This window comes from Coturnix japonica, chromosome W (assembly GCF_054131305.1).
Source record: "Coturnix japonica strain WE chromosome W, WE-NBRP24, whole genome shotgun sequence".
Classification (NCBI taxonomy): Eukaryota; Metazoa; Chordata; class Aves; order Galliformes; family Phasianidae; genus Coturnix; species Coturnix japonica.
In genome coordinates, this window is record NC_140701.1 from 7353385 (window position 1) to 7367217 (window position 13833).

A 13833-nucleotide genomic window follows, 5' to 3' on the forward strand; every position below is an offset into this window, starting at 1 on the left:
GAAAACAAAGCACCCAAAGGCTAAGCTGGAACCAAAAATGAGAATCACAATTTCCCTGAGATTTGATTCTGAGCAGGAGAGCTTGAGGATCTGGGGGATTTCACAGAAAAACTGGTTGACAACATTGCCTTGGCAGAGAGGCAGTGAAAACGTACTGGCAGTGTGCAGAAGGGAACAGAGAACCCCAGCGCCCCAGGCAGCTGCTGCCATGGTGGCACAAGCTCTGCTGTCCATCAAGGTCCCGTAGTGCAGGGGCTTGCAGATGGCAACGTAGCGGTCATAGGACATGATGGTGAGAAAGGAACAGTCTGCTGAGATGAAGAGGAGAAGGAAAAAGAGCTGTGCAGCACATCCTGTGTAGGAGATGGCCCTGGTGTCCCAGAGGGCATTGGCAATGGCTTTGGGGAGAGTGGTAGAGATGCAGCCCAGGTCGAGGAGGGCCAGGTTGAGGAGGAAGAAGTACATGGGGGTGTGCAGGCGGCGGTCGCAGGCTACGGCTGTGCTGATGAGGCCGTTGCCCAGGAGGGCAGCCAGGTAGATGCCCAGGAAGAGCCAGAAGTGCAGGAGCTGCAGCTGCCGCATGTCTGCCAACGGCAGCAGGAGGAACTCGCTGATGGAGCTGCTGTTGGGCATCTGCTGTTGTTCCTGGGCTTGGAGTCCTGCTCAGAGTGCAGAAGATAATGAGAAGTCCAGACCATTCTCGGAGACACTCCTCCTGCTATACTATGAAATGTTTTCATTCTCCTACAACAGTGTACATTTAGCACCATTACTTGCATTTAATTTCATGTAGATCAGCATTCCTAAAGCAGAAGCAGCATATGGAGCTCTAATCTTCCTCTTATTTTCTTATCCCTTCTCCCTGCATATTTTCATCTGTTTAGTGTCTCATATCTTTACCCCAAGTGCCCCCCTTAGTGCCCCCTATCCCAGCATCTGTGACTTTCAGTTTCAGTTAGAAAATGCTGCCTGTTTGTAGGATAAGTGAATTATTCATGCCTACAGAAAATGATGTTAATTACAACTGGTTCCATCTTCTGAGAAAGGGGGGACTGAATGCACATCAGGTCTGTCTGTTCAGGCCACAAGCAATTTATTGAAGAAAAATTCACAGATCTCTGATAGCTCCTTTTAGATTTCTGTTTCCAATCCTCTTTTCCTCAGAACAGGAAATGGAAAACTCCTGCCGTGGCACTCCTCTTGCAAAGTACCTTAAAAACCAATCCGTTGTGCAGTGGAGCTCTGATCCGCCCGCCCCAGGCACCAGCTGTGGCAGCACAAGCCCTGCTGGGGGGCTCCTTCCCCCCACACGTCTCCCCTGGGCAGCTCCCCGGGCAGGCTGAGTGCTGAGCCTGGCAGGCGGCAGAGTCCCATACCCGGCACACAGCCCCTGGGGCACAGCAGGGACCCTGCTCTGCAGGACAGCCCTGGGCACCCGCCTGCAGCCCCGGCTGCACAGCCTGCAGCCGTGCTGGGACACGCAGCCCTCAGGGCTTTGCTCTGGTGCTGCAGCACGGTAGCCCTCAGCTGGAGCCCAAGGCTTTTAACACAGTAAAGAAACATGCAGTGCCTGCATCCAGATCTGCTACGGGATGTCCCCGATTTGGTGATCCCTCCAGGAAAATCAGCTGCATTGCCTACTGCAAGGCACTTACCATTCTGTTGATCTGTTATCAGTGCTCCTGCAGTCCGTTCACAGCTGGTTCACACTGTACTAACACTGTAAGCTCTCTCTCCCTTTCTTCTATCCTCATGTGAATTGCTGCTCAAGCCCCAGCCCTGCTGTGCTGCGCACAAGAGATGCTCCTGGGCACAGCATTCTCTCTACAACACTTCCCACTTTTATGAGCTCCCTGTATCCCAGAAGCCCAGCCCAATTCAGTAACAGATAATGTCATTTTTTATCCTTCCCACTCATCTCCCCTGTGGTGTCCCGGGGTATTCATGGCCAACAGCTCCTGAAAGACAACAGCATCATGACAGTACATTAAAATCTGTTGAATTAAACACCAGATTTCAAGTGGTCAGTGACTAATTCCAGACATGTTCTGAGTCATCCCAGAGAGTGTTTGCTCAAAGAGGGCACTCATACAAAGACGGGATATCAGAGAATAATAGAATCACCAAGGTAGGAAAAAACGTAAAAGATCATCCAGTCCAGCTGGTCACCTATCACCAATAGCTCCCACAAATCCATGGCCCTCAACACAACATCCATTTATTCCTTGAACGCCTCCATGGTCACTGAATCCACCACCCGCCTGGGCAGTCCATTCCAGGTCCCAAAGTTCAGGATGTGGCATTTGGTCTTGGTGAACCTCATCCCATTGGCTTCAGCCCAGCTCTCCAGCCTGTCCAGATCCCTCAGTAGGGCCTTGCTAACTTCAGGCACATCCACACTCCCAGCCTATTTGGTGTAATTTGCAAACCTACATAGGATGCACTCAGTGCCCTCATCCAGGTCATCAGTAAAGATACTGAAGAGGACAGGCCCCAGCACAGACCCCTGGGGAACACCAGGTAGGCACACAGGTGGGCGTCCAGGCTGGTCTTGAATATCTCCAGAGAAGGAGACTCCCCAACCCCTTGTGCAGCCTGTTCCAGGGCTCTGTCACCCTCACTGTAAAGATGTTCTTGCACACATTTGTGCAGAGCTTCCTATGCTCCCCTTTCTGACCATTTCCCCTTGTCTTGTCTCCACACACTGCTGAAAAAAGCCTGGTCTCTCCACTTTGACCCCACACCTCAGATATGAGCACTGACATGAGAGCAGCCCCCTGCACCTTTCCCCTGCGAGCAGAGCATAGCAGAGCAGAGACACAGTCCCCATGTATCACGCAGTGTTACTCTGCTTACCAACAGAAGAGGCCAGTCTTTCTCTATGCTTCATCTGTGGCATACTCCAGAGTTCAATACACTGCAAAGCTATGGCACGTGTATGTTCTTGCAATGATGACACCTTAGTATTCTCTGGGCTCTCATTTCAATGGCATCTAAATAAATCCATGGTCATACAAGTTGAAGAGAAGCTGGCAAATGTTGTCTCATTGTAAGGAAGAGCAAGAAAGATGACAGGGGCAATTATGAACCAGTCAGTCTAACTCCAGTGCCTGGTAAAATTATGGAGAAAGTGATTGTGAGAGTGATTGAAAATCACCTGATGGACAATTGTTTCATTGGTCACAGTCAACACAAGATCCCGAGGGAAAGTTCCTGTTTAACTATAGGTCTTTTTATGACAATGTTAGTGAATTGGTTGACCAAGGGTTGACAGTTGATGTTATCCTTGAGAATTTTAGTAGAGATTTTAAGACTATTTCTCACAGAACCCTTCTGGACAGAATGTCCTGCATACGGCTAGACAGAAACAGAATGTGGTGGGTGAGCTGTTGGCCAGTAGGTCAGCCCCAAAGGATTACAGTCAATGGGTTCCATCAGCCTGGTAGATGGTCACTATCATGGTTCCCCAGGGCTCCATTATAGGGCCACTTCTCTTCTATGTTTTTGTGGATGACTTGCATGCAGGAATTTTTGCTTATGTTCGCTGATGATAGCAGATGAGGAGGTGCTGCTGCCTCCACTGAGGGTGGAGAGGACTTGCAGAGAGATGTGGGCAAGTCAGAGAAGTGGGTACCAGTTGGTACTAAGCACCAAGTGAATAACGTCTAACAAGAACAAGTGCCTGATTGTGCAACTGGGTAGGGGCAACCCTGGACATAAACACAGAATGTATAAGGGACACTGGAGAGAGTTCTGACTGAAAAGGACTGGGGGTTCTGGTCAAAATCTAATTGAATGTGAGTCAGCAGTGTGCCCAGACAGCCAGGAAAGCTAACAGTACCCTGGAGCACATCAGGCATTTTATTGCCATCTGGGTGAGGGAAAGGATTGTCCCTCTCTGCTCTGTGCAGCTCCAGCATCACCTGGAGCACTAGGTGCACTTCCGGGCAATGCAGAACATGAAGGACATCAAACAATGGGAGGGTGTGCACAGGAGGGCACTGGAACTGGGAGATCTGAAGTTCAGAATTTCACTGTGATTGACTGCTTGTTTAGACAGAGCCCTTCTCACATCCCACATCCTGTGATGAGACACAGGGCACACATGGGACATGAACTTGACAGTATCATTGACCCCAATGCAGAGCCTGGGATCTTCTGTGCCCATGTCTTTCATTAAACATCATATAGACCTCTATCCCACTGCCCCAGGAAGGGCCCTGAGCCAACATGAGAGACAGGATCTCCATGCCAAGGGTCTGGGAATCAGGGCTTGTCCTGTTTGCTTCTTAAGATAAAGGAGGATTTTCTTAGCATCAGAGCCACCATGCCAGTGCCTTTACCTGACTGGAGTCATGGCTTCCAATTATCTGCTCTAATTAGTGCCTTGGGAAGCTTGCTTGCTAATGGCCCTCAGTGGGCCCATTCATACTCCAAGAAACTTCACTGTTGCTTCTGACTATGTCTTGCTGAGTACTCTGTGCAAACTTCTCTCTGCACTGGAGGTTGATGGACTCAGCAGCGAATGTGCCCTGGGGCCCATTATAACCTAAAGAGCCTCCTGTGCCTTCTGCCTTCCTGTTCTCTTCTTCAGTTTATCAGAACTTGTTCAGCAAAATGGAGAGATATCTAGAGAGAGCTTAAAGAGGAAGAACCAGCTGCACATGGAAAAGGAAAAATTTCCCCCCCCCCCTTTTTTTTTGACCAGCAAGCTGAAGGAAAGGTGATGCAATTGAATGAACAGTAAAACTCAGTGATCAACTGCATGGCATGTCCAAGCTGTGTCTATTGAGTTTTATATTTTACAGGGAATATTTGTTCAAGAAAATATTTAGACGCAGATAGGATTGGATAGATAGAAAAAAATTGTGAAGGATTTGACAACAGAGTCCATTAGCATTTTGAGGAATGGAGCAAATTCCAATAATGTCCCTGTAAGTAAGAAATCAGACAGATAATTGGGAGGTATCTGACTGAACAAAGAGCAGAGGATGGGGAAATCTGGAGGGCATTGGCAGGAGCGTGTTTCCAAATGAACTGTTGAAAACATGCCCTTAACTAAGGCCATTTATTTAGGAGAGCTGAAGACACCTGGAAAGTGAGGAACATCAACAAGGCAGCAGGGAAGAGCAGCAGCGGACGCCAGGCTTTAGTCACAGGGCAATGGCACCGCTGTCTGTGTCTCTGTACCTGAAGGCATCTGAATTATAGGGAAAAAAAAAAAAAAAAAAAAAAAGACACAAAATCCCTACAAATTCTCATATTTACAACTAAAAATAGAACAAGATTCATGACGATTTCTCGTGTTGAGAAGGGTTAACACATTTTCACTGATTTCTATCTTTGTCTTCCATTCTTTGTTTCAGTTTTATTGACATCTATGATCATCTTTTAAACTTACAGCCTCAAAATAAATAAATAAATACATAAATAAATAAATAATAACAAGAGATCCATTTGTCTTTTACACGTGGTCTGATGCCACTTTGACCTTCATAATTCCCACCAGACCTTCCATGCTGGAGAGTATGAGATCCAGCAGAGCACCTCTACTCCTTGGTTCCCCCATAGCTTGGTCAAGAAGCTGCCATCTGTGCTCTCCAAGGATCTGCTGGATGGCACATGCCCTGCTGTGCTGTCCCTGCAGCACATACTGGAGTGAAAAAGGCTCCCAAAGGGAAAAAGGGCCTGACAACATGAGACTCCCATCTGTCTGCAGAGGGCACCTTCCACTTGCTCTCCCTGATCAGGAAGACAGGAACAGGCACTGTTGGCCTCCTCTGTTGGCCATTTCCATTAGCTCTGACATGGCTGCTCTGTAGTCCCGAGGCAGAGCACAGTGCACTCTCCTTTCCTTGTCTCCTCGCCAATCCATGATAAAGAATCTGTATACCCCTTGTGCTACAGTGCAGTTGTAGAAGCCATTTCACACTGCCACTGTGGTCCAAACAAGAGCTCAGGCATGTAACTCTACAAAGATTTCTAGCTCCTCAAGTTTTGTTGTTCTCATTAGTGCAAAAATACAGAAGTAAACATCCTCATTGGAAAGCATCACTGGACAGAGCCTGATTGGATAGCTCATTAATGGCATTACTGTGAAGAAGGTGGCACACAGACATTAGATCCATTGTGGGTCTTGCAGTTGACATAGCAGCACAGATACACCATGGGCATGGCTTTCCTGAAGGCGCTGTGCTGCATTTACAGCTGCATGTGAGTGTGTGGGAGAGCCCAGAGACACTAGGCTGCTTCTGAAGCCATTCACTTGAGAGCGCACCGAAAACTAAGGTTATGTCTGTTGAAGAATAAGGACGTATGTTATCTTTGTATTGCCTTGACCTTCAGAATATGTCTCAGATGGAGAACAGAGAAAGATCTGGCTCTTCTTTTGTGAGCTCATCCATTTAGTCAGCTGTGTAACGCTGCATTCTCAGTACAGCTGGAGACAAAGGCAGAATGAAGTGCCCTAAATGCTGGGGTCTGTTGTCATTCAGGATGGTCGATAATACCTCTGTTCCCTCTCTGCCCCGCAGCTGATGTTCAGGAAAGAGGTGTCTATCTCAGGGACTTCCCACACAGTTTATCAGCACTGGAACACATCCAGGAGCAGCCCAGGCACCTTGGGCATCGCCCAGTGTCTGTGTGCGAGCAACTGCCTCCCTGCTGAAGGACCGAGGACTCAGAGCAGGAGCTCACATGCAGGCAACTCCTTGTGTACATCGGAGCTGAACCTGAGTAATCCCAATGATACTGTGTGTCCATGGGGAGTTGAATCCCATTTCAGCCCCAGGGTTTCCCATTAGGGATGAGACTCCTGCACTGCCTCAGTTAAATCACTGCCCTGCAAAGTGGCAGTCCACCTCTCTCTGTCCTTGCCTGTATGCCCATTTTGTTTCATCACAGGATCTCAGGTATCAGGTCTGGAATCAGTCACTGACCACTGTACATTTGGTGATTAATTCATCAGATTTCAAAATACAATCATGATGTGGCTGTTTTCCAGGATCTGATGGCAAAGAGGACACAGGGACATCTCAGGGGAGACGAGTGGGAAGGATAAAGTATGACATCCTCTGCTGCTGAGCTGGGCCGGGCTCCTGGGGCACATGGAGCTCATACAAGTGGGCAGTGCTGCAGACAGACAGTTGTGCCCAGGAGCAGCTCTGGTGCACAGCACAGCCTGCAGCTGACAGAAGGAGAGGAGAGAAAGGGGAGAGAGCTTACAGGATGTGTACGGTGTGAGCAGGCTATGTGCACACAGCAGGAACATTGCTCACAGACCATGAAAAGGTAAGTCTCACTGCTGACCATGCAGCTGCTTTTCATAGAGGGTTAACCAAACCAGGGACATCCCGTAGAAGATATGGCTGCAGGCACTGCATGTTTCTTTACTGTGGAAAAAGCCTTCTGCTCCACCTGAGGGCTTCCATGCTGCAGTGTCAGAGCACAGCCCTGAGTGTTTGCACTCAGCCTGTCTGCAGAGCTGCCCAGGGCACTGATTGGAGTTGTGTGGGGGGAAGGAGCTCCCCGGCAGGGCTTGTGCTGCCACAGCTGCTGCCCGGCGCAGGGGATCACAGCTCCACTGCACTACTGAATGTTTGTGAAGGCCCTTTGCAAGAGGAGAGCCAAGGAAGGGATTTTCCATATCTTGATCTGAGCGAAGGCAGAAAGGACTGGAGGTAGAAATCTAATAGAGGCTGTAAAATTTAAAACACAGCTATGTTACTCCCAAATATTTCTTTAATCAATTGCTTGTTTTGTGAACAGCCACACAGGTTGTGCTTTCAGCCTCTCGTTTCTAAAAGGAAAGAATCAGTTCATGTTTTTCTTGTTTTCTGCAGACTTCAATAGTGCACTTATCCTGCAAACAGGCATATTTGACTAAAACATATTGAAGTGCAAAGAGGCTGGGGTTGGGGGCACTAAGAACAGTTGGAGTGAAGATATGAGACATGTAAACAGTTACCAAGAGGAAAATATTCAGGAGTCTGGGATATGATTATGAAATGAGAAAAAGTAAGAGCTCCTTAATCTTCTATTTCTTTAGGGATGGTGAAGCTCATGAATATAAATTCAAGTTATGGAGTTAAATGAAAATTACCCAAAGGTAAATGAAAACATTTCACAGTACAGCAGGAGGAGTGTGTCTGAGAATGGTATGGACTTGTCATTATCTTCTGCACTCTGAGCAGGACTCAAAGCCCAACAACAGCAGATGCCCAACAGGAGCTCCATCAGCGAATTCCTCCTGCTGCCGTTGGCAGACACGCGGCAGCTGCAGCTCCTGCACTTCTGGCTCTTCCTGGGCATCTACCTGGCTGCCCTCCTGGGCAACGGCCTCATCAGCACAGCCGTAGCCTGCGACCGCCGCCTGCACACCCCCATGTACTTCTTCCTCCTCAACCTGGCCCTCCTCGACCTGGGCTGCATCTCCACCACTCTCCCCAAAGCCATGGCCAACGCCCTCTGGGACACCAGGGCCATCTCCTACACAGGATGTGCTGCACAGCTCTTTTTCTTCTCCTTCTTCCTCTCAGCAGAGTTGTCCCTTCTCACCATCATGTCCTATGACTGCTACGTTGCCATCTGCAAGCCCCTGCACTACGGGACCTTGATGGACAGCAGAGCTTGTGCCACCATGGCAGCAGCTGCCTGGGGCGCTGGGTTTCTCTACTCCCTGCTGCACACTGCCAGTACGTTTTCACTGCCTCTCTGCCAAGGCAATGTTGTCAACCAGTTTTTCTGTGAAATCCCCCAGATCCTCAAGCTCTCCTGCTCAGAATCAAATCTCAGGGAAGTTGTGTTCCTCAATTTTAGTATCGGTTTAGTTTTTGGGTGCTTTGTTTTCATATTTGTGTCCTATGTTCAAATCTTCATGGCCGTGCTGCGGATGCCCTCTGAGCAGGGAAGGCACAAAGCCTTCTCCACGTGCCTCCCTCACCTGGCTGTGGTCTCCCTACTTACCATCACTGGGTTTTATGCCTACCTGAAGCCTCCTCTCCATCCGTGGACCTGATGGTGGCAGTTCTGTACTCAGCTGTGCCACCAGCAGTAAACCCCCTCATCTACAGCATGAGGAACAGGGAGGTCAAGGATGCTGTGAGGAAAGTGATTACCAGATGTTTTTCAAATGCAGTGAATTGCCTGTCTTTTGGAATTTATGACTTGTAATGCAGCTTTTTACAGAGTCGCTCTCTCTCTCATTGTTTGTTTGTTTCATGCCACTTAGTATGTGTAATTTATTCTGCTTATTATTATGTTTTTAAATACTGTAATGTTTTTCACTAAAACCTCATTATTAAAACCAATTCTTATTCAGCCTTTACCTTTGTATTGTAGCCCAAATACACTATGCATAATGAACCAGGCTCTCTGTGAACCTTAAAAGAATAAAGGACGTGCAGTTACTCTGTCTGTCCTCCTTCTTGTGAGACATTTCTGGAGCTGTTGGGGTCGGATGTTCTCAGAAACCCACAATCCAGCAGGAAGCACACAGCTGTTCATCAAATTGTGTGTTGACTTCAGCCTGCAACAGTTTCCAGCTGGTCCCTTGCCCAGTGTTCCCCATAACGCTGACAATGGAGTTTCAAAATATTCTTTTCTTATCTGATCTGACATCCTGCTTACCCAAGCCCCTCTGCAATAGTTGTGCCTTAGATTGTCCCCATGTTCAAACTCTATCCCCCTTTTCTTAGACTTTGCAAATACTTTTGCTAGATTGCTACATTCTGGGAAAGGGAAGATTTCAAATAACTTCCGCTCTCCACTTTCTGTCTTAGCTTGTGCTTTTTCTATTCTTCACAGCTATTCCCACTGGTTTTACACTGCCGTAATGCACACCTCATTTCAACGTACATTAAAACAAGCAAGATGACTGCAGTAATACAAAGCAACAAAGAGCTGCTTCAGCCATGCAAACTGTGGTAGCCAAGCAGTAAGTTTTTCACACAATTTGGTAAATCCAAATAAAGTATCATCTATCGATACTTGATGAAGTAGTTTAGTATGTTCCCATATTGCCTGGAGACCAGATTCTCTCTTTTGTTGTTTTAAGAGATGTAGTTAATCCAGTCCACATTGTTGTTAATTGTCACCCACCAGGACAGTGATTCAAACCCTGCAGCAATTGGATTTCTTGCCTTAAATTTATCACAGAAACCTCTGAGCATTCCCATCAAATCTATATCTATATACAGCATTATCAAATGAGAACCCTAAGCTCCTTTTGTTCCTTCTGGGGGTGTGTGACATCCCCTTCGTGAATGCCAGGGTGAATGGTAGAGCTCGTTGAGCAAGCACACAGGTACCTCCCCAGTAAGATGGGAGAGTGGACTGTAAGATCTTCCCACACACTGCAACAGCACCAGAGATCTGCTCCACAGATTCCCAATCTCAAGTAGTTTCCTGCTGAATCTTCCATGACATTCAAGGTCTCACTGCATAGGGAGAAATTCCCTGTAGTCCTGGTAGCTCTTACACCCTGTCTTGAGAGGCAAACTGTATGGTTACCCATGGCCATGGGGAATGCAGGAGGGGTTTTGGCATCCACCTCAGGCATTGGAGAGAGCAGTAAAGATAGCGATTTACAGGCTCTGTTTCCCTAAGCGGCTTTCTCCTGATACAGGGCAATCATGCACCACATCCCTTGGGGTTCCTGAGTCCACCCTAGTGGAAGGGGTACTACCTGAGCTACAGGTCATCCTGATGAATGATGAAGCATAGCAATCGCTATGGTTGGTATTCTGGATGGTATATTTAATCAGTTCTACCCAGGCATTCATATCCCCATACTCTGTCTCAGCTTCAAACATTTGACTGAGATCCTTTATTTCTGCAACTATTACAACTGCAGGGTTTTTAGGAAGATTATCCACTCTCTTTTCCCTATCCTGGACATTCTGAGTATGGTCAGGGAATGAATCCCATACGGCTATGCTGAAATGTATTGGTCAGAGCTAGCATATAATGAAACCATCCTTTTCCTTGGGAGTTCAGAGAAATCCATTTGCTATTGTTGCCCAGCGTAAATTCCCTTTCCTATTTGTACTACAGAAACCTTGGGGCTGGTTCTAGGATTATTCTGCAAACAAACCTCACATTGCTGTGCTACCTATTCAGTGGTGGTGTATAACTTCCAAGCCATAATCTGATGGCTCAGCTATTTATAAAGAGCCTCTGTTCCCCTGTATGTTTTCCTGTGCTCAGCCATGAATATTGCGCATAATAGGGACTATTATTTTTTTTTGAACCCTTACCCACCCTCCTTCTCCTACCTGCCCTCCTAAGACCTCTATCAATTTTTGGTATCTTGTTTTTTAATCTCATTTTAAATTTTTACTGTCTGGAAACAAAGCCTGCATTTCCATGTCCTCCATTTCTGTATGCTCTCCGAACCACCTATCTCTTCCCCACCCCACCCCCATAAATTAATTTCAACAGATATGGAGGGAGAAAACTGAAAGACTGTAACTATCCATGCCAGACAGACCCTCTCAAAATAATAACCAGACACCTAGCATGGGTGTTAGCAGATGCTGTAAAGACCATAGGCAAGCGCCAGCAAAGCTGAGGTGGCTTGAAGTGAGCAGTAAGGAGCCATGGGTTCATGTCTGACAAAGGAGCAGATGGCAAATCCAGAGGAGCAGACGGCAGAGTGCCAAATGGTGGCAGATGAGCAGAAGGTGGATTGCCAAATGGTTTAAGACCCCATCACTTGTGCATGGAACCCACTCTATATTGTACTGGTCAGGACAACAGGGGGAGATGTCTGGGGGAGATGAGCTGTGCAAAAGGAGGTGAGCTTGAACACAGAGCTGCATCTCCCATGGGAACGGTTCCATGGCAGGCTGGGAGCAGGGTGTGGTGGGCGGCACATTGCTGAGTGGCTGCTGACAGAGTACTGCACTGAGATGGGGGCACCTGATGTCTCCTTTCTTGTCAGGAAGAACTAAAAACTCATTGGGGAATGCATTCTGTCCATCTGGCGTAATAGGAAAGTGCAGCATTGTCACATCCACAGGCAGCAGGACACCAGCATCCACAGTTTCTTTCTGACTGACAGCTGAGAATTTGACAGCCTCTACGACCTCATCACCCACCACCGGGAGACGCTGCTGTCATACAACAAACTTGAGATGAGGCTGACAGAGCTGATGCCTCAGTCCAACCCTTGCAGCAACACAGTCTGGGTGCCATGGGATGGCACAAGAGGGACCATGCCAATTCCACTGATAATTTTGTAAGCAGTGTATACGGATATGGTACCAATGGATATAAGTTCTCCACTGTTCTGTTGATAGTCCTTGAATCTTGTAGTATCTAGTAGTTCCTGTACAGTTTTCTAACCAGGAGGATGGCTGCGTTGTATTTTTGATTAAACACTCCATCAAAAACCTGAGTTTCTGAAAATGATCAGTTATTGGCTGGATTGCTTTCCTGTCTTTGAACAGGCTTGTCCCATCTGGATCACCAAGCTGACTTCTGGAATCAAACTCTATAACCCAGGGTTAGGTTATAAAGCAGAGATGTGTTTATTCAGAGCAGGGTGCAAAGGGGAATCACTCTTCCTGTCTTGCACACTAGCATGCAGAATTGTTACATAATTCAAAGTCAATCTCATACATATTCAACAAATCTATATGAACTCATCTACATATTCATAGGAAGGAGCTACGAGTTTCTGCTACATGTCCTGCAGATGCTCCAAGCTCTGAACAGTTCCCACTGTCACTCCACCCCTCATAATGAGCTCTGCAGTCACTCCTGCTACAGGTTTTGTAGCTGTTCCAAGTATTGTGATAAGGAAATGAAACAAATTTTTCCCAGGGAAGGTGCACTGTGCCAGGAAGTACAGCCCTGCGGTCGCTCCAACCCCTCCAATGAGTCCAGTGGCTGCTCCAACTTCAGCCACAGGTCCCGTGTTGATTCCAGCTCTGGCAATGAGCTCTGCAGTTGCTCCAACACCTGTAACAGCCCGACAGCTGCTTCAGTTCCTACAGTAAACCCTGTGGCTTTTAAAACCCCTGCAACAATTCCTGGACTTTGCAGATATGCAAAATATTAGTATCTGTGCATATATGTTAGCAACTGCATATGTTGTATATTGTTGCAGAACAATGTGAGAAAAGCAAACAACCACACCTGTCATTGACATATGATCAGCTAATCTCGTTTATTCCTTGGCTGCGTGTACCTTTATAATACGGATAATTAGCTCATACATATTGCAAAAGTGGAGCTCATCATTGGTTCCCAATTACATACCATCCCCAAGTATCTTAACAGCTTGTTGTTATCAACTGAAACCTACTCCCTTGCTGAGTTCCCAGAACCATGGCTAGTTTCTCACCATCCCAGGGCATCCTGTTGTTCTTGCTGTCCTTGCAGGTGTTACGGCTGCTTGCTTAGCTGCACCATGTTTACGACCCTTCTCAGCTAACTAGCTGTAAAAAACACTCTCTACATTTCCCCCGTTTTCTTTTAGGCTGAAAAAGGGTTTGATTTAATGACCGATTAATCATATTTAACAAGCAGTTCAGTTCATTTGTTCGATCAGTGTCATGGTTTAATAATTTTGTAATTTTGCTATCAGTATTCCACATCATAACATCATATAAAGCATGAATAATTTTACTGAATCTGCAACTTACAGAAGAAGACTACATCTCCCAGAGAGCAACACGATAGGTCACGGGACCTGGACTCTATATTAACTCAGTCGCAGAACAGACTGACGTCTTTCGAGTTCTGGCGTTCAGGGGAGTGTGTGGGAGCCTTCAGCCGTTCGCCTAGATTCACAGTAGGCCTCTCGGTTACGGGACTCATTCTCTCTCC